Raw genomic sequence first — 22,298 nt, forward strand, 5'->3', positions numbered from 1 at the left:
TCCCACCTATCGGTCCCTCTTCCTTTTCCACTTGTGTCGGTCAGTGTTGTTCCTTGCTTGGTCTGTTTGCATGGTTGGCGGTGGTCCTGGGAGGTGCTCTTTTGTGAAACGGGTTTCGTTGGAGTGTCTATGATCCTTTTAGCGTGTTTTTGGTCTCTGCCTGGATCTCTGTTCCTTAGTGTGGTTGCATGTAAGTGCTTTGGTGTTGTTGTTGGGTTTTCGTTTGGGTGCGCTGGTGGCCATCATTAGAGCTTGTGTTTCTTTGGTGTTGGCGGGTTGTTCTTTTGTCTGCCCTGGTTGTTGTGATGATTTCGCCTTGGTCTCGACTGGAGTGGGCCAGTGTTGGGGTTGGTGTCCGTTTTAGGTGTGGTCGGGTGGGTCTAAGTTGGGTTGGATGAGGCGTTGGTTTGGACGACTGCGGTGGTCTAAGTCCCATATTTCATGTTGTTGCTCTTTTCTCTGTTCATGTTAATAAAGATCTCCTTTGGGTTATGGGTGTCCTGTCCCTTAATCTTTGGGGTGGCTCGTAGCGTCGTGTTTTTTATTCGTACTAGGCTCATGGTAACTTCGCATCCGACTATGAGCATGGGTGTCCTGTCCCCGAGGGTTCGGGTTCGTGTTCTTGTTGGACTTTGCACGTCGGCTTTCTTGATCTGTTGGTCCTACGATCAAAGGGTTCGATCTCTAAGATGTAGGAGATTAATCTCCATCGGTGGCGGACTTCGTCGTCTTGCTTACTATATTGTCTTTCTACGCTCTTTTTGCAAGAGCGTAAGTGCACCTTGCTATTGTCACTCTGCGGCCCGTATGTATCGACGTTTTTTGGAGGCCTTCCGTGTGTATGAAGCTCGTTACATGGCCCGTGGCTATTCCTCCTTCCTTCACCAACATACCTTCGATGCTGTAGTTTGCCTTGTTGTAGTTTTAATCCTTTTTACTGTTTATGTTATCTCTAGGTATGGCTTGGTAGCACTAGATTTGGTAGTCAGGTTTCTGGTGTTACTTAGTCGAATAACTTACTTTGTAACATTTGGAATAATGTAAGTTATTCAGTGCTTGTTGTCAAAAAAAATAGATTGAACCATATCGAGTTCTAATAGACACAAACTTTATGTATATGGCATTGCATGAGAATTTAGATGCTTAACTCGTACATTCAGCTATCTCAATTTAGTCAAGGGGAAGGTATAACGCCACTCCAAAATCAGTAATGTCACTCATATTTGTGAGACAGTAATAGTAACATGCCTTTAAATTTAGCTTTATTTTTGTGACATTAACAAAAAATGTAGTATTATCATTCTCTCAATAGTTGTTTTTTTTTTTTGATAAGGTAATAAAACTAAATTGATCCTCTAAGGTAGGACTAATCTATCTCATCTTTTCGAATGATAGAGGTAAGTTGAAGCCACCGGCTTTCAAACCACTTCGAAAGAGTTGGATATGAATGTTCAATAGAAGCCATAAAGTCGACAACTTTGTTGGCTTCACGAAAGCAATGTTTTTTTTGAAGAAAAAGGGGGTGTTTATATTAGATCAAGTTCCACCGATGCCAAAACGGCATCCGGATAATTATCAACATACAAACGTTCACTGAAGAGCATAACCGAGCCACACTATGTGCTACGGTATTTTCCCCACGTTTCACATAAGACCAAACACAACTTGAAAAAAACTTTGAGAAAAAACAAATATCAGCTACACACAAACCAAAATGACTTCTATTACTACCAACAAGTTTCACTGCATCGATGACCGTCTTTGCGTCACTTTCTATCTCAACTTATCTTATCCCCATGCTCGTAGCAATCTCAACACCATAATCCACAGCCTTGGCTTCAGCTATCCCAGGATCCCACCTCGCTTTAACCCTTTGACAGCCCATTACAATCACTTTCCCATCCACATTTCGCCCCACAACTCCTAAACCCACTTCTCCATTGTCATATATAGCTGCATCAGTATTAAATTTAACAAACCCAACTTGAGGACAAGACCAGGAGCTAAGTTCACTTACTGAGTTCGCGTGCGGCCGAATACAAACCTCATCCCTATAAGAGACGTAGTCCGTGACCATCTTTAGCATACCTGTAATACCCATCCTTTTAGAGACCCGTTGACCGTCGTTGACTGACCTTAGACACCTATCTAAACCTTCGGAAACCTTACGAGTTAGCCTTGTGACGTTATAACACTTTGGAGTTGTTGTTACTCGATCTAGCGGAGGCTACTCGATCGAGTAGCTTAGTCACTCGATCGAGTAGAGGCCACTCGATCGAGTAAGTTGCCTACTCGATCAACTAACGTGTTTTCAGCGGGGAATTATATATCGTGAAATCGTGAAACCCCAAATCATTTCTCCTTTCTTCCTAAACCTAGATGTCGCCATTTCACTTCTCCTTCACCCTGGTTCATCTCCTTGAGGCCTTTGAGAGTGGTTACACCATAGGGATGGGATGCTTGAGTCGGGTAGCGGTCTTGACGCCGGATTGCTTTACTTAGGTATGTTGCCATCATCATCATCGTCTCCCTTGAATTCAGTCATGATTATAGTAGTAGTAATAGATGGTTATGCTGGTTGTTATAGGTAGTTTTGGTGGTTACTTGTTATCTTATGATCGTTCGCGGAATCACTGCGGTTGCTAAAGGTAGGTTTTCCTACTCAGTACTGTTGGTTGTCTAGAGTGTCTGTTGTTGTTGTATAGTTGGCTTAGTTTCATTGTTGATGGTTGATTGTGGTTGATTGATTAATATCATGTTGGAATTGATAGTTGGTGATTGTCTTGTATAGTGTGGTTGGTTATGTTTGATTGTCTGTGGTTCTCGAGGTGCGTCCTCGGCTGAGTAGAGTCACTTGCGGGAGTGGCTTCATGCCCTTCATTCACACTCTGTGGAACCCGCCACAGAGGTGATGCGCACATTAAGGAACATGGGTTATCGCTCGAAATGATGAGGAGAGCTTAGGTGGGAACGGCCGCAGTCCCCCACTGGCAGGACTGGACCTTCGGGCAGTCAGAGATGTATGGTTGGATGGAGGAGGTGGTGTGTGTGTATTATTGTATTTCGTTGTGTCTGCTTTCGTATCAATTACCTCAGTTACTGACCTTGTGTGGTGTTGTTGTGTTGTCTTCTTGTATTGTGTCTGCCGTGATCCACTATGGTAAGCAGTCAGTCTTAGCAGGTTGGTGTATGGATCTTAGCTAGGTGCTTGGAGGGGCAAGGTTACAACGAGTCTTGGCAGAGATAGTTTCACCTAGTTTATAGTTATCACGAGTTGTATCTTTGTATCGTTTGTTTGGTTTTAATCACTTGTAATTAATATAATTTTTCTTTTATCGACATTTTATTATTACTGACCTCGGGCAACCAAGATGATAACGCCCTTATATGCTAGGGAAGGTCTTGTTAAGGCTCCTTGGTAGATGGGGGTGTTACAAAGTGGTATCAGAGCGATGATTTTGGAACCTGTAACTAATGAGCCCAATGAACGTAGTGAGTCTAATAAAATGAACCCGATGTATGTATGTTGGGAGCCCCGGCTGATGCCTGATTTTGGGTGAGAAGGCGCCCTCATTTCAAAATCACGGCCCCATTATGCTTAAGCCAGTCACCGAGTATGGGGATATTGAGTCGGGAATTATGTGTATAAGTGTGTATGATAAATAAGTTAGAAATAGCTGTGATGGAGTCTATGGTAATGTTTAGTGCGTGTAATTCGTGGTGATGAACTATGAAGGTTGGTGGTTGAGTGGAAGTGTGTGTGGATGTAGTAAAGATGGTGAAAGTACTGATAGTTGCATGATAGTATTGGATAATGTGATGATAATAATGAGTTGTAAGTCTTGTACTAGTTGATAGTGTTTGTCAAGTAGTAATTGGAATTGCCATGGATGAATGTTATTGAGTACTTTTGTGATATGGCATAAATATGTTGGATATTTGGTTAATGAATTATCGTGACATGTTTGAAATTTGTAGCAAACTTGAGTAGGATAAGGTGGTTATTGATAGGTGGATGTTTAGTGTAGTGTATACATAAGTTGAATAGTTGATTTGGCAATGCGTAAGCGAATGAGAAGTAATGTGTTGATTGTTTATATGTATGAGCCGATATCATAGCGAATTATTTTGCATAATGTTTGTTACAGGATGGAATGATGCATGTAGCGTTCAGATGAAGTAGTTGCGCACATTTGAGTAGTAATCTGTGACGATTTCCAAACATACTTTGGAATCGACACGAGTTGTTGTTTTGCAGGAATCGTTGACTAAAATCGTAGCTTTTGACCGTGTACCTAACCTTACTTGACCGAGTACAAGTGTCTACTCGACCGAGTAGACTTTACTCGATCTAGTTGAGGAGTTATAAGATCGAAAAAGTTGGAACTGCCAGCGAAAACTCGATCGAGTAGCTCCAACTCGATCGAGTAGAGGCCACTCGATTGAGTACCCAACTTACTCGATCGAGTAAGTGCTACAGTACCCGGGTAAACACGGGATTCATATACCTTTCCTTCCTCTTTTCTTCTTTGTTCTTTCATATACTAAACCCTAATTTCTTTCAATCTCTCTCTTTCTCTCAAAAACTTGGTGATTATTGTACTTGAGTTCCTTGTTTCTTCTTGTTTAATTCGTCCTTCTCACTTGCTAATCATTCAAGGTAAGAATGTTCATCCTTTTCTTTGTTTTTAATCGATTAGAACCATATAAAGTGTGAGATTTTATGAAAAATTTGGTGTATGCTCATGCTTGTTTATAATTGTTGGAAATTGGTATAATTGCTTTAATTTGTTGATTATTGATGCTAGAAAAGGGAAAATCAAATTAATATGGGGGTATATATGTGGGAACCGAAATTTCTAGGGTTTGGGATTCAAATTGAATTTTTGGTTGTCTTTTGCATATGGAAGGGGGGAAATTGAGTAATGTTGGTCGGACTTATCGTGTGTTCGGTTACTTGTCATTAGGAGTACCTAGACCAAAACAATATTTATAACTTCACAAACTAATCTACTATTAGTAAAGAGGTAAGTAAAGGTCGGATCCCAAGGGACGGGTATTGATGTAGGATTTTCGATTGCAAATGGTCGTGTCTAAGGGTGTCACAATTTGGGTTGAGATAAGAGATCACTAAACTAAATAACAAGGTAAATAGTCAAGCAAGATGATTAAAATGAGATGTAAACAATTGATTAAAAGCACTAAGGTGTCATGAGTTCATAGGGGATTCATGGGATTTGATCATACAAACATGTTTTCTACTAGATGCAAGCAATTATTGTTGTGATGGGATCGAGTTAGTGTATATCTTACAATCCCTAGGAAGGTTCGAGTCCCGGAACCGAATCGATTAGATTGTACAACACCTACAAGTCGACTTAATCCTCCCTATCCAACTATATGCATGGTCTAATGAGACTCGAGTTGGTTTATGTCTTACAAGTCTCATTGAATAGATAAGTGATGGGTAAAAAATGCAAGGATTCATAGGCTCGCATTTCATCAAACATAACATGTGCATAATTTGAAATTACAACAAGCAAGCAAATTAATTATGAAAGCATATTAGATTAAGCATGAATCAATCCCCATGTTGGTTTCCCCTAATTCCCCATTAACCCTAGTTAAGGTAACTACTCACTCATTATCAAGTTTAACATGCTAACAAGAATGTCAATCATACTAGCAAGACAAAACATGATGAATAAATGAAGATGATTAACAATAATTAAAAAGGGATTAAGAGAATTATACCTAAAGATGATTCCAAAATAATAAGCAAAGAATAATAGAAGTACTTGATGATTGATGGAAGGTTGTCAATCCTCCAAAATAAACCCCAAATAATCTTCAATTACCCAAAATAAATGATGAACAATAGAGAAATTAAGGAAATGAGATTTGTATTAATGCTTAATTAAGAGTTGATTACAAGATTAAGATGAGATTAAAATTGGATTAAAAGAACATAAAAAGGACCTCCTCATCTAATTAGTACAATGGGGTAATTATACTAAGGATTAGGTACATAAATTAGGGTTACTAAGGGTTTAAATGACGATTAAGACCCTTAAGAAAAGTTAAGGAAGTGCTCCTCTCGAAGGAGATGCTCATCTCCGCTTTTCTAGTCTTCTTGGAATATGCTCATCCCGAGCGGCTTGGCTGAGGGACGGTCTGTACTGGAGAGGAATCCGAGCGGATTGGGGAGGGCGACGCTCAGATTGTTATTGGCCAGGACGAGCGTCTTAACCACGGGACGCTCGGATTGTGGCAGGTCAGGACGCTCGTCCCGTGCACTGCGACGCACGGATCAGCAGCCAGTCACATCTTCTTCTTTTCTTTCTCCAACAATCCTCAAGGATCTTGTTGGAGATGCAAGGATCTTTTCATCATTGCCCATTTACTTCATTATTTACATAGGCCTTCTAGTCTTGTCTTCCCTTTGATGCTTGGTCATTAGATTCGATCAATTTAGCTCCATTTTGCCATGAAAATGCAAGGTTCTTACTCCTTTCTTACCAAGGGATCAAAATCTCAAAGAATATGCAAAACGAAAGACTAAAGATAGTAAATGACCCAATTATGCACTAAAAATCATAGGAACGAGGCTAATTCGGGGACTAAATATGCTCTAAAATGAGTCACATCAAATATTCCCAAACCGAACCTTTGCTCGTCCCGAGTAAAGAGGTGACAAAACTAGGACCCTTATTCAAACTAACCTACTAATATAGCCGATATGAAACAATTAGCAGGTCTCACTCCGCCTCTTCAACTCACAACAAGACAACCATGAGGTAGGATGCCTTCTTGCAAGGCAAGGTGAGGCTTGCCAAAATGGCGATACATCCAAGGATTAAAGCACACAAAATCAAGTAATGGATGCATCTACAAAAGAATAGCCACTTTCCTCATCTAAGTGGCGGAAATTATCTAAAGGGAAAGCAATCTAAGGGTACACATTCCATTATAGATATGGTTTCTTCAAACTACTAAGCCTAGAAGGATACCAATAAATCACCTCCAAGTTGTGTCAAGCTAGGGTTCCTTTGTCCTCAATCGTTAAATGCTTTTGTCAAGAGTAGACTCCCTATGCTTTTGTGCCCATTCCCTTTGATGACAAAATGTGGTAGAACATGGATGATGGATAGTTGCATGGTTTCAAGGGTCACCTTGGAATAAACGGTAGCCAAGGAGTTATCACACCACAAGGTACTCTTGACTAGACCTTAATCCATGGGTCAAAGGATACTAGCATGACACATCCTAGGGTGTTTTACAAGTATTCTAACAAGCAAAGTTTTAAGAAAAAAAAGTATCTACAAGGGCCTATATACACTTGTCAAGCTTCCCAAATAGACGGTTTCACAAAATTTTTCTCCTAAATGCAACTATATGCCATGATGCAACTAACATTTATACAACCTAATGCATATGATTCTACCAACTAGTATGCCAAATAATCTAAATGCAATCCTAATTTCACATTGTTTATACCACATCAATCAAAATAGAGCCACATAGTCATTAACATAAAGAGGAAAAAGGAGATCGGAAAGATCATACCATGCGGTTTTCAATATCCTTATGTCTTGGATGTGGCGTAGTCGATCAATGTGCGAAAGGATGGACAAGCACAATATATACAAAATAATATATACAAGACTACACTACAAAGGAAATGAACATGTTTTTGGGTTATTTTTTCAATTTTTCAAATTTTTAAGTATTTTTCAAAAAATTTCAATTTTTTTTGATTTTTGTTTAAAAAGTCAAGTTAGAATTTCCCATCCCCACACTAGTATGGGCATTGTCCTCAATGGCCAATACGATAGGAAATTATGCAATTTATATGAAAATGCATGATTTCTAAGCTAAATGCAAACTAAACTACATGATGCATGGGTTTTTGTTATGGTGGAGAGCATAATTTAGATTAGCTCCCAATGCATATGCATAAACTTCCCCAAACCAAAATAGACACTATTTCTAATGTCAAAATGTTTGGGGGAGTTCATGCATAGAAATGCTATGCATGAAACTAGAATTTGTCATTTTGGATTTTGAAAATGGGAACAATAAAGTGAACACCTCAATGGAACCGAGGTGTGAGTCCTCTAGACGATGCTAGGACTCCAAACTATGATCAAGATGCAAATTATATGAAAAACAAGAGAAGTAGACAAACCATAAAGGAGGTGTAGGAATGTAGGATCCTCCCAAGAGTTTTCTAGTCCTCAATCTTCGCCCATGGCGTCATCATCGTCATCATCATCAACCTCCTCACTTGAGGCATCATCAACCTCCATGGATGTGGAGTCATCACCACTCTCACTTGCACTTCCCTTTTCTTCCTCTTCACCTTCTTGCCCACCACTCTCAACAACAACCGTCTCCTCTTCACCCGATCTACCACCTCTAGAAGTGCTAGGAAAGAAGACCTCCTTATCCGCCCAACTAGGCAAAGGACAAGATGGATCGAGAAGTCCTTGCCTAGCAAGATGTAGGAGGGGCAGATATTGTGCTTTGTAAGCATCGACTCTATCTTCATAAGCTTGTTTGTGCATTTCTTTCATCAAGAGAGTCAAGTAGTCATCTCCCGCCTTAACATTTTCGGGTTGAAATTCGTGGTAGAGAAATGGGTAAGGTGGGATGATAATGGAGGATGAGGGCTCGGCAACTTCTTCCCCTTGGTGTTGAATAATAAATTCGGCTTCTTCGGAGAGTGGGTGAAGGTAGTTTGGCCTATGAACATTCAATCGGCAAATCTTGCTTGGCAATGTGAAGGATTTAGCATCGTTTGTCAACCACCCAAATTTGTTATCAAGAGTATCATTCTTGACCCTTTTGAACTTTTGAACCATGGTGTGCAAATCAATGATATGGCCTCCCTTTACCGGTTTATATGTATCATCCTTGTTGAAATCCCGGTTAAAGTGCTTAGCCAAATAAGTCACTAATCCTTCATTGACAATAAAGGCCGTGCCTTCTTTGCCATAATCAACATTGAGCCACCTCTCAATCAAAAGTCGGAGAGCATTGTACCTCTTGGTGAACTCTCTTCCAATGTTCAAAGTCGACTCGAGAAGAAAAAAGTCAAGTTCGGTGAGATGATTTGTACCTTTCCTAGCTATCAAGGTATGCCCAATAACCTTGTGCCATACTCTTATGCCCGGATGATGGACTAAGAGAGCACGACAATCATGGTAAGATGTGAATTCTTTTCCGGAAATGGCCTTCCATAAAGGCGGGGCCATTCTTAGTAGGCTTCTTTGTGTAAGTCGGGCCATCACTAAGGCCAAATATTTTACTAAACTCTCCATAAGACAAACATCTATCAACATTCTCGAGACGAAACTCAATATTGGTTCGGGTCTCCACCTTGGTGACTTTCAAAGAGCTCAAAAACTTTAAGGTGAGGGAAGAGTAGGTCAATTCTTGCATTTCAAACAATGTACTCAATCCCATAGACTCGAAAAAGGTCTTTGTTTGCTCTAGGACACCCAATTTCGACAAAGTATCTTGACAAATGAACTTAGTGGGCAAGATAGTTTTCTTAGCAAAGGAAATAAATTTCTTCCTATGAGAGTCGGAAGTGAAAATTACCTCCGGATAATCGTCTAGTTGTTCAACAACCGGAGTAGTAGAAGTAGTAGCTTCCATAGGAGGATTTTGCTCTTGAATTTCCAACCTTGTATTATGAACTAACAATGCCTTTGATGCTTGAATAGCTTGAAGAGCTTGTTGTCTTTTAGAAAGGTTCTTCTTTTGGGTTGCCTTACTTCCACCTTTTGTTCTTGCCATGCTCCTTTATGTAGTAACACCAAAGATAAGCTTGATTTCTTCAATTTCAAATAAGACCCAAATCAATTTAGGATAGTTGAATGTTGCCTTGTATCCCAAAAATCGACTTAAACTTTGAAGATGTTTGTGTTTTAATCACTTGTTATTGGTAAAGGAGTGATTTAATTGAGTTTTTAGGAAGTTTGGATTTGATTTGGGTGATTTTGGTTGAGAAATTTGATGTTGGTTGATGGAGAGGATGAGGGTTTTGGGTAGTGTTTATATTTGAATGAATGAAAAGAATTGGGGAAGTTGGGTTTTAAAACACGTTGGATTTGAAAATCAGAGGGGGAGACGAGCGGATAGGCGTCGGGACGAGCGGATTTTGCTGCTTTTGGCTTCAGGAAAAGACGCGCTGGGGACGAGTGTCTTATAGGGAAGACGAGCGTCTTTGTGTAATGGGACGAGCGTCCTAAGTTGGAGACGCTCGGATTCCTTTCCAGGGAGAAATCCCAAAATTTGCCAGTGAAAAGACGAGCGGATTTTCTCTGGGACGAGCGTCCTGACTGAGACGAGCGGATTCTTCAGTGGGACGCTCGGATTCTTAGTCAGACCCAAAAATTATTTTTCCCAGCTTCACAGGACGAGCGTCTTTGACCCTGGACGCTCGGGTTTTCTTTAGGACGAGCGGATCCTCGTCGGGTCGCTCGAATTGTCCCTCTGCCACACGGATTCAGGTCCATCCGTGGGTGCTTCGTAACCCGTGTAATTCATTCTTCATTTCTTGTGGTCTTCATTGTGGGGGCACTACAAAGGCTTGGATAGCCTAGGCAATTGCTATCCCCACACTAAGGCAAAACACTACACATCAAAAAACAATTGAGTCCCTCCCTCACTTCTCTCAAAATGATGAAAATCTTGATCAAGGCATAAAAATGTAAATCTAAAATTGACAAAAATGCAATACAATAATTAAAATACAAGTTAGGGAGTTAGAATATTTATAAGTGGTGGTTTAGGGAGGACTCCACCAAACTCTCATCCAATAATGAGATGTCAAAGGGGCATGTTCAAGGTGTTATTGATGTTGCTCAACACCTTGAAGAAGTAGTCGAAAGCTTGTTCATTGTCATGATAAAGATCTTCAATAGACCTTTGCACTTGTTGTTCTTCATGGTGGTCTTGGGCCATAGCATTACCGATATAGGGATTGAATATCCCTTCAAACTCATCATCCCAAAGACCGCATACTTCGTCTACTTGATCCCTTAAAATGTCATGAGTTGATGAAGACAACTCTCCTTCTTTCTTGTCTTGGCCAATGAGGCCTTCTTCTTCACTTGTCATGGGTGATCTTTTCAAGCTCTCTTTGTTGCAATTTCCTTGCTCTTTGGATGGAGCATCATCCACTTTCTTCTTCCATTGAAATGCCAACTTCTTTCTATCATCTTACCGGCTATAGTGATCAACCATAAAACATGGCTCATGTAATCGTGGAGCTCTCATTATTTTGTCAAGATTGAAAGTGATGGTTTCATCTCCCACTTCAAGGGTGAGCTCTCCATGTTTCACATCGATCACCGCTCCCGCGGTATACAAGAATGGTCTTCCTAAGATAATAGGAATGTTAGAATCTTCCTCCATGTCAACAATAACGAAATTTACCGGGATGAAGAATTTGCCAATTCTTACGGGCACATCTTCCCATACCCCTAAAGGTGTCTTTGTTGATCTATCCGCCATTTGAAACGTGATATTGGTGAACTTGAGCTCTCCCATTCCTAGCCTCTTGCTTACCGAATATGGCATGACACTAACACTTGCCCCAAGGTCACATAAAGCTTTATTGATTGTAGTGTCACCAATAGTGCATGGAATGGAGAAACTTCCCGGATCCTTGAGCTTTGGAGGTGAAGTTCCTTGAAGAATAGCACTACTCACTTTAGTGAAAGCAATAGTCTCAAGCTTCCGGATGGATTTCTTCTTTGTAAGAATATCTTTCATGTATTTTGCATAGGCCGGAACATGATTGATTAATTCCGTAAATGGAATTGAGACTTCTAAATTCTTCAAAATCTCCATGAATTTTCCAAGTTGGTCATCAAACTTAGGCTTAGCTTGACGACTCGGGAATGGAAGTCTAATAACAATAGGCTCATTCTCTTTGGCCTTTTTTTCATTCTTCTTTGAAACTTCTTGAATGGTGGGTTCTTCTTCTCTAGAGTTTTTCACAACTCTTTCCTTATCACTAGTGTCCATAATGTCATCCTCAATTTGCTTCTTTGGCCCTTCATAGCTTGTACCATTCCTCAAGTGGATGGCACTCACCGATTCATGTCTTGGGGGATTACTTTGAGGTGGTAATTGCCCCTTTTGTCTTTGAGAGCTAGAATATGCTAATTGAATCATTTGGGTTTCCAACATTTTGGTGTGGGCTAGGATGTTGTTGATGGTGATGTCTTTTTCTTGGCTATCTTTTTGCATTTGAGTGAAAAATTCTTGTTGGTTCTTTTGCATTTGGAGGACCGCTTTTTGAACATCAAAACCTTGGTCATTTGATTGATTGTATGGAGTTTGATTTTGGTAACCTTGGTTTTGGTTGTAAAAGGGTCTTTGGTTTTGGTTTCTCATTGGAGGTGGAGTGTATGTTGTTTGAGGATTTTGAACATTTTGGCTTTTGTATGAGAGATTTGGATTGGAATTTGGTGTTTTTATTGTAATAATTGGAATAAGGGGTACCACTCTTGTATGCTTAGAAAGCATTCACTTGTTCACTTGTTCCCCTACATTCACTTTGGTCATGTCCCAAAGTTCCACAATTCTCACATACTCCACTTGGAATTGATGAAGATGCCACCATGGCATTAACATGTTGCTTAGGTGATTTGGAGGCTTCTTCAAGTTTAGCCATAGCCTTCTCAAACTTCAAGTTAATGGTGTCGATATGAGCACTAAGTTGAGCACCCAATTGAGTAATAGAGTCCACTTCATGCTTTCCTCCTCTAGTAGCCTTCCGAGGTCTACTATATTGTGAGTTATGGACCGCCATTTTCTCAATATTGTTCCATGTTTGATTATCGTCAACTTTGGTGAACATACCATTTGATCCCATGTTGAGAATATTTCGGGAGACTTCATAAAGACCATTCCAAAATTGTTGTACCAAGAACCACTCGCTAAGTCCGTGATGAGGATATGAGCCGCAAGTTCCTTTGAATCGCTCCCAAGCTTCATACAAATATTCTTCGTCCCTTTGTTTGAACCCCGTGATTTGGGCTCTTAACATGTTAGTCTTTTCCGGAGGATAGAACTTTTTGTAGAAAGCAAGTGCCAATTTCTTCCAAGAGTCAATACCAAGAGTAACTTTATCAAGGCTCTTTAACCATTGTTTCGCGGTACCAATCAAAGAAAAAGGAAATAAGACCCATCGAATTTGGTCTTGAGTCACTCCGGTTTGTGAAATCGCATCACAATAGTCACAAAAAGTCTCCATGTGAGAATGAGGGTCTTCACAAGGCATCCCCCCCAAATTGGCTTCTTTCTACTAATTGGATAAATGCAGATTTTGCAATGAAATTACCGGTCAAATGTTGTGGTATGGGAGTACCATTTGGTAGGTTCTCCTCGGTTGGTACGGAATGTAAAATTAGGCATTGTGGGTTGATTTTGTGTTAGGTTATCTTCTCCTTCTCTTGCAAAAGGATTGATGAACTCAATAGTATTTGATTGAATATCCACAACCTCACCAATACCTCTCAAAGTATTTCTAGAAAGTCTTCTATTGTTGGTCAAAGTTCTTTCGATTTCAAGATCAATGGGTAACAAGTTACCTTGTGATCTTCTAGACATGCAAAATATCAAACAACTCGAAAAAAATTAGAACAAACCTTGAGGAGTTTTACTTCCCCAAGGCAAAGAAAGACACAACTAAGAACAATCAAAGAAAATCAAATCAAGTTAACACCGTCCCCGGCAACGGCGCCATTTTTGGTCGGACTTATCGTGTGTTCGGTTACTTGTCGTTAGGAGTACCTAGACCAAAACAATATTTATAACTTCACAAACTACTCTACTATTAGTAAAGAGGTAAGCAAAGGTCGGATCCCAAGGGACGGGTATTGATGTAGGATTTTCGATTGCAAATGGTCGTGTCTAAGGGTGTCACAATTTGGGTTGAGATAAGAGATCACTAAACTAAATAACAATGTAAACAGTCAAGCAAGATGATTAAACTGAGATGTAAACAATTGATTAAAAGCACTAGGGTGTCATGGGTTCATAGGGGATTCATGGGATTTGATCATACAAACATGTTTTCTACTAGATGCAAGCAATTATTGTTGTGATGGGATCGAGTTAGTGTATATCTTACAATCCCAAAGAAGGTTTGGGTTCCGGAGCCGAATCGATTAGATTGTACAACACCTACAAGTCGACTTAATCCTCCCTATCCAACTATATGCATGGTCTAATGAGACTCGAGTTGGTTTATGTCTTACAAGTCTCATTGAATAGATAAGTGATGGGTAAAAAATGCAAGGATTCATAGGCTCGCATTTCATCAAACATAACATGTGCATAAGTTGAAATTACAACAAGCAAGCAAATTAATTATGAAAGCATATTAGATTAAGCATGAATCAATCCCCATGTTGGTTTCCCCTAATTCCCTATTAACCTTAGTTAAGGTAACTACTCACTCACTATCAAGTTTAACATGCTAACAAGATTGTCAATCATACTAGCAAGACAAAACATGATGAATAAATGAAGATGATTAACAATAATTAAAAAGGGATTAAGAGAATTATACCTAAAGATGATTCCAAAATAATAAGCAAAGAATAATATAAGTACTTGATGATTGATGGAAGGTTGTCAATCCTCCAAAATAAACCCCAAATAATCTTCAATTACCCAAAATAAATGATGAACAATAGAGAAATTAAGGAAATGAGATTTTTATATGCTTAATTAAGAGTTGATTACAAGATTAAGATGAGATTAAAATTGGATTAAAAGAACATAAAAAGGACCTCCTCATCTAATTAGTACAATGGGGTATTTATACTAAGGATTAGGTACATAACTTAGGGTTACTAAGGGCTTAATTGATGATTAAGACCCTTAAGAAAAGTTGAGGAAGTGCTCCTCTCGAAGGAGATGCTCATCTCCGCTTTGCTAGTCTTCTTGGAATATGCTCATCCCTAGCGGCTTGGCTGAGGGACGGTCTGCACTGGAGAGGAATTCGAGCGGATTGGGGAGGTCGACGCTCGGATTGTTATGGGCCAGGACGAGCGTCTTGACCACGGGACGCTCGGATTGTGGCAGGACAGGACGCTCGTCCCGTGCACTGCGACGCACGGATCAGCAGCCAGTCACATCTTCTTCTTTTCTTTCTCCAACAATCCTCAAGGATCTTGTTGGAGATTCAAGGATCTTTTCATCATTGCCCATTTACTTCATTATTTATATAGGCCTTCTAGTCTTGTCTTCCCTTTGATGCTTGGTCATTAGATTCGATCAATTTAGCTCCATTTTGCCATGAAAATGCAAGGTTCTTACTCCTTTCCTACCAAGGGATCAAAATCTCAAAGAATATGCAAAACGAAAGACTAAAGATAATAAATGACTCAATTATGTACTAAAAAGCATAGAAATGAGGCTAATTCGGGGACTAAATATGCTCTAAAATGAGTCACATCAAATGTATGTTATGGGTATCATGTTTAGTGTTGATTTTGACTAGTTTTACCCAAAATTTTGTCTTAAAGCTCCATCTTAAAAGTGCCCCAAACTGAAATTCGCCCCAATTCTTTTCATGAATATCTATTTGTGGAACTCTTTTGAAAAGATTAATGCCTTAATTTCGCAATTGGTTTGTTAATTGATGTTACAATTTTCATATTTTGATAGCTATAAAGACCGTCTGTTATTGAATTTTTGAAGTAGCGTGTTTAAAACTTTTGGATTGTTTGGTGAAAGTGTGTATATAGTTGTTTCTTCTTCCATGAGAATGCGTGAAAATTTTATTTTTTATCTTCAAGTAAGTGTTGTTCGTGTGCCTAAAGACATGTGTTGAAACAGATGCCGAGACCTGCAGTTGGTACCCGTCAGAGTAAGAGGGGGAGGGCTTCTGAGCCTGAGATCTGTGAGGGGAGTCAGGGACCCACGGTCCCACCTGTGCCTGAGTACCCTATCATCGTCTTTGCTGATTTCAAGCAAAGAGATGCTTTTGTCGAGTTACAGAAACGTCGCATGAAACCAACCCGTTGTATCGACACCACAATCTTAGAGGACCTAGGGGTGGAGACGGATGTGAGGCATATATTTGAGACTTTGGGGTTGACCAGTTTATATCGTCTTAGGAAACATTCCTATGCCTTGTTAACCTTGAGTTCATGAGCTCTTTTCTCTATGATGCGGCGGCTAAGACCGTCCAATTTCGTCTCATAAACACTTATTTCATCTTGACCATGGACTTGTTTGCTAGCCACCTTGGCCTTGACCGACCGGAGAAGGGAGCCCTTAGGGATATCCCGACTGAGTATGGAGCCAGTAGTTACATGCCTTGCGTTACCGGTAAGCACGCCCCCACCTCTAGCAACATGTTGATAAATGATGTGCAACACATCACTTTGAAGATGTTTCTTCGTGCTTTGACTTGTCTACTCTATGATCGGAAGGATGTGAGTAAGATTAACTCACATGAGGTGATGTTGCTTGTTGCCTACCTTAACCCCACCCGAGCCCCAAGAGTTTCCTACAGTGCCCCGACCATAGTTTGTGCTAGCTTAGCTTTGATGGCCACCTCTGGGACCCGATACTTGAGTTGTGGCGCCATTTCCACACGGTTGGCGGAGCATTTGACTACCTTTGAGGCTTCCTCGGCCCTTACACCTTTGGCCCCGTCTGTGCCTACCTTGGATCGAGACTACTTCCTCGACTAGAAATGGTTGAGAACTTTGGAGGGTGGTGGTTTGGCTTGGAGAGTATGGGGGATGAGTTGGATGAGGATACCTGACCCTGAGCACCTTCCTGCGACTGAGCCCTTGACGACGGCGGTAGTGGCAGCGAACTCTGATGATGAGGAGGAGGCTCCTGCGCATCAGTATTACCTCATTGATGATGATCTTTTGGAGGTGATGCAAGAGCCGAATAAGAAGGAGCAGGCTAGACCCGAGGATAGGCAGCCTAGAGTGGGAAGAGGACCGAGACGGGTGAGGTAGAGGGTTGCTGAGACCCAGCCAGAGCAGCACTTGCCTCCACAGTATCAGGTTTCCAGCTACTCTGCGTTCTTTAGTCCTGAGATGAGGGTGAGTGAGCTCACGGAGAGAGTGTATGCCACTTTGACACTCCGGAACCTCCATTAGATGACTTATGTTCAGGGCATTGGGACCAAGGCGGCCCAGCCGGTGTGGTGGAGAGGTGTTGGAGATGACAGCGGGGTCTTTCACTCCTTTGGCGTGGCTCGGACTACTTGGGAGGGCCTCCGAGTTACCCCTACGGTTTCTTGGCACCATGGCGAGTGGGAGCAGATTCCAGCATTAGTGCCGCGGGTGAAGGTGCAGCTGGAGCAGGCACATCCGGAGGAGGTGGTGGCGATGAGGAGATGGAGGAGCCGACCGTGGAGTTATGCTTGTTTCTTTGGTCTTGTTTTATATATACTCATTCCCGTGGATTTGTCATAGTTAGTACTTGGTTTGATGGTTTGTTGGTACTTGGTTTTTTAGTACTTTTGTTACACTTTCGGTTTGTATTTGGCCATAAGGCCGTATTTTGGATGTTTTTAGGACTCGTTATGCAGGTGGTTGGTGTCGGAATTGAAATTCCGACTTATATAAGTTTCTTTGGTTCGGCAAAGTAATCATTTGGAGAATTTCGACCTGTGGCTACTCGATCGAGTGCCCCTCACTCGATCGAGTAACTGCAGGGGTGATTTGGAATTGCATTCTGATCTCGACGTACTCGATCGAGTAGCTGATGAACTCGATCGAGTAACGTCAACTCGATCGAGTATCTTCCAAGCTCGATCGAGTGCCCCTGTAAGATGTTTATTTGGTTTCAAAACTTGTTTGGATCGTCAAGCTTGTGGTTCTTGTGATAAATGTTCCTTGTTTTGGGTGAGTAATAACATCGTCGTGTCTCAAGTGTGGTTTATGAGGTTGTACATACATATGTGGTTTAAACAATTTGAGCATGGTTTATACAATTTGCATACTAGATCGAATTACCTCAAGTAACATGTCGTATGGTGGTTATAACTCTTGTTGCATAATTTTTTGTATGGTTGCCTAAGCAATTATTTGATGTCATGTATGATAGTGGATGACAGAATGCGCAACTGTATTGTTCTCTATTCTAATGGTTTTCACATAAATGAATCATATCTATGTAATGTCATGGGAGTATCATGGTCGTTGTGAGTCTCAATGTATAATATGATTTGTTCGTAATGTCAATATGGAATACAAATTTATCGCCTTGCGTAATAGTTACAGTGGTTTGATGGTGAACTTCGGGGACGAAGTTCCTTTTAAGAGGGGAAGAGTAATGTCGCATGGAAAATGACTTAATTATGACAGTTTTATAGAATTTTAAGTAGTTGTTTGAGTAATTAGCAGTGGTTATTGTATAATTGTTGGCAATTGATTATTAAATTATCATATTGTTGTGTTTCGTTTCTAAGTAATTGTTCACAAAGTTGTTATATAGTTGAATGATAGTTGTTAAATAACCGAATTGTTGTTGCATGATTGATTAATAGAAATGACTTAAAGGAATTAATATAAAGGAATGATATGTTGTTGTGTGTCAGTAATCAATAATCTATTGCTTTTGGGTGTTTGATGAATGGTTGATTGGTGACAAATAATTGACGGAGTAATAAACAAATAGTCGTATTGGTTTATATTTGAGCAATGACATGAGATAAGTACAAGTTATGGTAGTCGAGTTGGTTGTTCTTTTATATAATGTAAGTTTGGTGATTTGATAAGAAGTTTAGTGATTTGATAGGAAGTCGTGTTGTGTAATGTGTGCTAAGGTAGATGATGATGATCGTTGATGAACATTCATATCGGGGTGGTATTCATGAACGGTTGTGGTGGCCCGTATCGGGATGGATAGTGGTAGGTTGCCTTGGTTTCTTTTTGCCTTATGTCATGGGGGGAAGGATGAGTTGAACTTCGGGGACGAAGTTCTTTTTAAGGGGGGAAGACTGTAATACTCGTCCATTTAGAGACCCGTTGACCGTCGTTGACTGACCTTAGACACCTATCTAAACCTTCGGAAACCTTACGAGTTAGCCTTGTGACGTTATAACACTTTGGAGTTGTTGTTACTCGATCTAGCGGAGGCTACTCGATCGAGTAGCCTAGTCACTCGATCGAGTAGAGGCCACTCGATCAAGTAAGTTGCCTACTCGATCGAGTAACGTGTTTTCAGCGGGGAATTATATATCGTGAAACCGTGAAACCCCAAATCATTTCTCCTTTATTCCTAAACCTATATGCCGCCATTTCACTTCTCCTTCACCCTGGTTCATCTCCTTGAGGCCTTTGAGAGTGGTTACACCATAGAGATGGGATGCTTGAGTCGGATAGCGGTCTTGACGCCGGATTGCTTTTCTTAGGTTTGTTGCCATCATCATCATCATCGTCTCCCTTGATTTCAGTCATGATTATAGTAGTAGTAATAGATGGTTATGCTGGTTGTTATAGGTGGTTTTGGTGGTTGCTTGTTATCTTATGATCGTGCGCGAAATCGCTGCGGTTGCTAAAGGTAGGTTTTCCTACTCAGTACTATTGGTTGTCTAGAGTGTCTGTTGTTGTTGTATAGTTGGCTTAGTGTCATTGTAACATTAAAATATTTTCAAAACCTTTAGTTCAAAAATTTTTTATAATAAGGGTAATAACTCCATTAGCTATAGATAAGCTCACGGTCATTGATCCAAGAACGCAACAATTATTAAATGACAATCAACAAACAGGTTAGTACCTAACAAAGAGCAAACACAAAGAGACTACAACATAAGGTCCTAAGTCTACCCATCTTACCCATCTCTCAAGTTTATTATTTTAAGGTCAAGTTATTTATATTGGGGTGCACAAACGTGCATCGGGAGCAAATATGCTCTGATACCAACTGTGACACCCTCATTTATCGCGGAAAAAGTAAACACGTAATTCTAGAATAAAACTGCATGGATATGTTTGTAATAGGTTCATTTGGGTAAAAACCTGTAATTTTTAAAACCATAACCTGTTTTTTTTAAAGACTTGAAAATTTATTGTAACACCCCGTATTTTATTAAGTTGGATAAAATTCTTTTGATTGTAACACCCCGTATTTTATTAAGTTGGATAAAATTCTTTTAATTGCTATTTTGAATATAGACTTCTTTATCATGGTTTTGAGTTGCTAAACCTGAGATTTTTGTAAATTTTATCCAATTTCTATTCACTTTGATCTAATTATGATGCTTTTGTCAAAGTTTAATATTATATTTTCAGGAATTTGATTCCCCTTTGAGTTTAAAGGTGAAACCTTTATTTCTATTTTGGCTTTTTGCAAAAGAAAATTTGAGTAGATTACCTTTCTCTTATTTTGATTTTAACGTTGATCGGATGTTAGAACTAGTTATTGGAAACGTTTGATAACTTGTTCTACGCTTGTCGGCGAATAGTTTTTGTTTTAAATTTGTCTCTGACTTGGAAAGTTAGCGTTCTTGTGTGCACGACAAGAGCAATTTCGTTCCATGAATGAGACTTATACTTTTGAAAACTCTTCATTAATATTTTTGTAAGTATTTTGATTTTTGATTTATACAAATGATTTGCCTTTGACCTTATCTTGGATTTGGAATGTGATGTTCTTGAATGCGCAACGAGAACACTTCCGTTCCTCTGATGAGAGTCTGGTTCTGTCGGAAAATTTTAGTTGAAGTTCTTGAAAGAATTTTGATTCTTACGATAAGTGACCTTTTAAATGTTTTGGTTACCTATTCCCATTCCAGTTTTATTTTTATAACCTTTCATTTATACTTTCAAGTTTCGAGGACGAAACTTTTTAAAAGATGGGGTGATAAATTTGGAAGAAAACCCATTTTTAGATGTTAACAATCCCGTATAGATTGGGGATGTGATTTGATGTTAGTTGTTCCTTGAGAAGTCTTTGTCAATTGATTCTTTGGTTTTTAAAACATTGAGGTTGTGTCGAGTGCTTGAGATAAAGAGATGCTTTTATACTTGAGTGGTAGATTTACTTTAGGGAAATCCTAATATGTGATAAGATAGGTGGAAGAAGTATCTAACCAATTTATCACCCCTTAAGCGAGCGTTTATTTTACCTTGACCCTTGTTTTGGGATTTGGTCGTTTTCTTATAAAGGTACAATACCCTAATAGGCGTGACCTTGTTAGAGAGAACCTTAAGTTTTAGGAAGCGTATGGATTAAGCCTTAAAATCTTCTTTCGTACCATCAATCGTTTTTCCCCCTTTCGTTCATACATTGGTTGGATTTGATTCTTAAGTATAAAAGTTTACTCGATTATTTCCTTGTCTTGAATACCTCCCTAATTCTAATATCTCTTACTGGTTGTTAACTAGTTATCTTTATGATTCGACTCTTTTAGTCTCACATCTTGACATGTTCATATATCTTTTTTTTTAAATTTCCTATCATTTCCTGACCTGGTTATTACCCTTTGTTTCCTTAGTGGAGTGATGACATTGTTGTTTGAGATTTGAGTATCTGACATTTCCTTGTTGTCTAATTTCCCTTTATCCTTGACCATAAGCGTTACCGTTCATACCTCATTTCCTCGCTTCATCTTGCTCCTCCTTTAAGTTTGACACTCGTATCTTGTGAAACTCTATCTTTGACATCCTTGTAATTTTGACTTCAATTCTTATCCCTAGGAAGTTCATCATACCTCTTTTGTTGGTTAAACTTGAACCCTCTTAGCATACTTGTATCTATGATGTCTAACTTACTTTTCATTTCGCACAATTTCTAAATATTTCAAGCTACCATTTTTGGTTTGTTGTTAAAAATTTTATGTTACTATTACAAAATTTTCCCTACTTGTAAAGATTTGGAAAATGAAAATTCGATTTAATTCTCTAATTGCTCTTTGAGTATCGACTTCTTTATCATGGTTTTGAGTTGCTAAACCTGAGATTTTTGTAAATTTTATCCAATTTCTATTCACTTTGATCTAATTATGATGCTTTTGTCAAAGTTTAATATTATATTTTCAGGAATTTGATTCCCCTTTGAGTTTAAAGGTGAAACCTTTATTTCTATTTTGGCTTTTTGCAAAAGAAAATTTGAGTAGATTACCTTTCTCTTATTTTGATTTTAACGTTGATCGGATGTTAGAACTAGTTATTGGAAACGTTTGATAACTTGTTCTACGCTTGTCGGCGAATAGTTTTTGTTTTAAATTTGTCTCTGACTTGGAAAGTTAGCGTTCTTGTGTGCACGACAAGAGCAATTTCGTTCCATGAATG

At 39.5% G+C, this 22,298-nt stretch overlaps 1 non-coding gene across 1 annotated transcript; it reads left to right on the forward strand.

The window, feature by feature from the left end:
- Window positions 1-12,962: 12,962 nt before the first annotated feature.
- Window positions 12,963-13,069, forward strand: LOC141650156 (small nucleolar RNA R71). The gene has a single exon (XR_012546209.1). It is a non-coding gene; the product is annotated as a small nucleolar RNA R71 (small nucleolar RNA).
- The last annotated feature ends 9,229 nt before the right edge of the window (window positions 13,070-22,298 follow it).

This window comes from Silene latifolia, chromosome 3 (assembly GCF_048544455.1).
Source record: "Silene latifolia isolate original U9 population chromosome 3, ASM4854445v1, whole genome shotgun sequence".
Lineage (NCBI taxonomy): Eukaryota > Viridiplantae > Streptophyta > Magnoliopsida > Caryophyllales > Caryophyllaceae > Silene > Silene latifolia.